We start from the raw sequence: 3,170 nt of genomic DNA, 5'->3' as shown, positions 1-3,170 counted from the left end.
AAGGGGTCTGTGTGGAGCTATCTATAGGGACACTGGTGTAAGCAACGGATTCTTTCATTGATGCCTATAATTGGTGTTTATAACTGTCTATTTTACTGCTGTTCTTGTAATATTGTAGTATTTAAAAAAGTAATTAAAAACTCTTTTAAAATACGTTTTCTCATGCTCTTATTTAGTCGCTATATTAGCGTTTACTGGGGGTATTACTTTTGGTCATCAGATCACCAAACGATTGGTGGAGACCTGCCCTGCTCCCTAACTGCCCCGCTCAGGAGCTGCCAAGACTTAGAGGGAACATTGATTACAATACGAGGTAAGATTAATAGCTGCTACAACTTGATGCTAGATATAAAAGGTGGTGAACTCCCCTTTTCGTTCCAGTTTTGTATATATAAAATGTTTTTAGTAAATGAAATGCTCATCCTTAAACACCTGCTTTCTTCCCTCTGTTTCTTCTATCACATTCGTATTCCAGATTCCGCAGAAGCCGCAGTGTTTAACACTCTTAACTTTGATGCTCAAGTAACATATGTTGCTTCGCTGCAAAGGATAATTAGATTTTTCTGTGTTTGTAATGTTCTATTTTCTTAATGTACTTTAACCCCTTCCCGTCACAGCCATTTTCTGGATTTTCATTTTCGTTTTTTCCTCTCCACCATCTGAAAACCATAACTTTTTATTTTTTCGTCTATAACGCCACATACAGGCTGTTTTTTTCTGTGGGAAGAGTTTTAGTTTTCACTGCACCATTTATTGTACCATATAACGTATTGGGAAACTGGCAAAAAATAATTTGTGGGGTGGAATAGGAAAAAAAACTGTGATTCCATAATCTTGAGGGGTTTTGTTTTTACGGCTTTCACCGTAAAGTAAAAATGGCATGTTAACTTTATTTTACCAGTCAAAACTATTACGGCGATACCAAATGTAGTTTTTTTTTTATGTTTTACTACTTTTTGATACATTTTTTACAGTGTTTACCGTGCAGGTTAAATAATGGTATATTGCAATGTTTTGGACTTTTATGGATGCAGTGATACCAATTTTGTTTATTTTATACATTACTTTAGAGGAAAAAGTAGAAAATTAGTTATTTTTGAACTTTTTTTTTTTTTACACTACTAAAAACGTAATTACATTTTTTGTACACATTTTATTAGTCCCCCTAGGGACGTTGGATCGCTGGTACAATACACTGCAATACTAGTATCGCAGTATATTGTCATTTTACAGGCTCCTGTTAAGCTCTGCCAGAGGCGGGGCTTAACAGGAGATGAAGAAAGGCAGCCCTGGGGCCCTTCATTAGGCCCCTGGGCTGCCATAACAACCATCGGCACCCCCAATTGCATTGCAGGAGGGCGATGAGCTGTCAGAGTGGGCTCCCCCCTCTTATTAACGTCTTAGATTATGTGATTGTGATTGATCACAGCATCTACGGGGTTAAGTGGCCAGGAACAGGGCGATCACTGTTCCTGGCCAGTAGTCCCGCTGTCAGCTGTAATACACAGCTGACACCTGCTCTGTATGGAGCGGGCTCAGCGGGTGAGCCCGCTCCAAACATCACCCCGTCCACCACGAAACAATAGTACGCCGTGGTGCGGATAGGGATTAATGTGGTTTACAAACAGCAGAGGAAAAACAAAAGACAGTGACACACAGCGGCCTAACTAGAAAGTACCACAGATTTACCAGATCTATGTGAAACTTATGGTGGGGGTACACTTGCTGGTCAAGTCACGGTAAAAAAAACACAACTTCTGCAAATTACCTAAAAAATGATCAGAGCATGCTGGGACAATGGTGCTGTACCCCACAAATTATCAGTTACATAAGTAGAAAATGCAGAATGGGGGCAGGGGAGGCATCAAACCTCAGACCGGTCCCCAAAAAAATAGGTACCCGGCAAGCAAAATCCGCCATGTGAACTGACCCTTACAGTAAATAATCCCTGTTTATGATTATGGTGAAACCTTCTTTCCTCAAGATGTGGAGGATGCCCCTTTGTGATGGTTACAGGACTAGTGCATACCGAAATGCTGATACATTATAAGTTCAAAATAAAGTAAGTAAAATAGTATCTAAATAAAATACAATAAAGTATTTTGTATAAAATGCATAAGTTACAAAAACAAAAAAATTATAATTGAAATAATTTTACAAATTAAGTGGGAAAGAAAAAGCAATTATGTAATCACTTCTTTAAAAAAATAAAAGAATAAAAAAGAAATAAGACATAAAATCGGCAAAAAAAAATTATATATCATTTACTAAATTAAATTAAATGTACCGTGGATTTATTTCGATATTCTGTTTTTCTTCCACACTAAAAAAAACTTTAAACTTTGAACCCCACTGGAGACTGTGAGTGATGACATTTTCTGTATAGCGCTGAAATATAGTTTGGCGCAATATAAATATTATCTTTTTGCCTTCCCTTTTATCGCTTTATAGCACCAACACCTCACTAATGAGATGTTTATGTCTCTACCCACTTCCCAGGTGCACTTATTCAGAAGATGCAATATTCACTGTCTTCACCAAGATGTTGGCGCCAATATGTCCAAGCCTCAGGCGAAACTCTGATTTCATCTCCAGGTCAGCTTCTCAGAGGACTTAATGCATGTACTTGGAGATATGTTATAAGAACAAGAATATTTTTTCTGATAAATGCTTCAGGCATAAGTCAATAAATTAAAACCCATGGTGATACTGCCTGAATCACACCTTGGCCTTAGTAAGAGCACGTTTCATTCAAAGATCCATCACATCAAGCTACACAAAACCTAAGGTCTCTTGCCATGGGTTTGGTTGTGGTCATATGAAACTCTTGATATGATAAAGAGTATTTAGGGTCAAATAATTCAGCATAATGTTATAGAAAGTAATGCTGTGTGAAATAAGAAGATAGATGGATAGATAGATAGATAGATAGATAGATAGATAGATAGATAGATAGATAGATAGATAGATAGATAGATAGATAGATAGATAGATAGATAGATAGATAGATAGATAGATCTTTTAAATTATGTAACAAAGATTTGCTTTGTTTTCCAGTGAATGGAAGTTTTTTTTTTATTAAGTGTTAACTGCTTTGTAGTAACTTGAGAAAAAAATACAGAAAGTTTATGTATGAAACAAAAACATTTCTGTATCTTTGTCCTGTAAAA

General features: G+C 36.6%; 1 long non-coding RNA gene across 1 annotated transcript in view; it reads left to right on the top strand.

Moving 5' to 3' along the window:
• The first annotated feature begins 225 nt into the window (after positions 1-225).
• LOC142656193 (uncharacterized) overlaps positions 226-3,170 on the top strand; it is a 5,635-nt gene continuing 2,690 nt past the window's right edge. The window contains exons 1-2 of the long non-coding RNA XR_012849615.1: positions 226-313; positions 2,500-2,595. This is a non-coding gene — a long non-coding RNA (uncharacterized LOC142656193). The remainder of the gene's footprint in view (positions 314-2,499; positions 2,596-3,170) is intronic.

Source organism: Rhinoderma darwinii, chromosome 6 (genome assembly GCF_050947455.1).
Source record: "Rhinoderma darwinii isolate aRhiDar2 chromosome 6, aRhiDar2.hap1, whole genome shotgun sequence".
Classification (NCBI taxonomy): Eukaryota; Metazoa; Chordata; class Amphibia; order Anura; family Rhinodermatidae; genus Rhinoderma; species Rhinoderma darwinii.
This window is presented reverse-complemented; position numbering and strand designations above follow the sequence as displayed.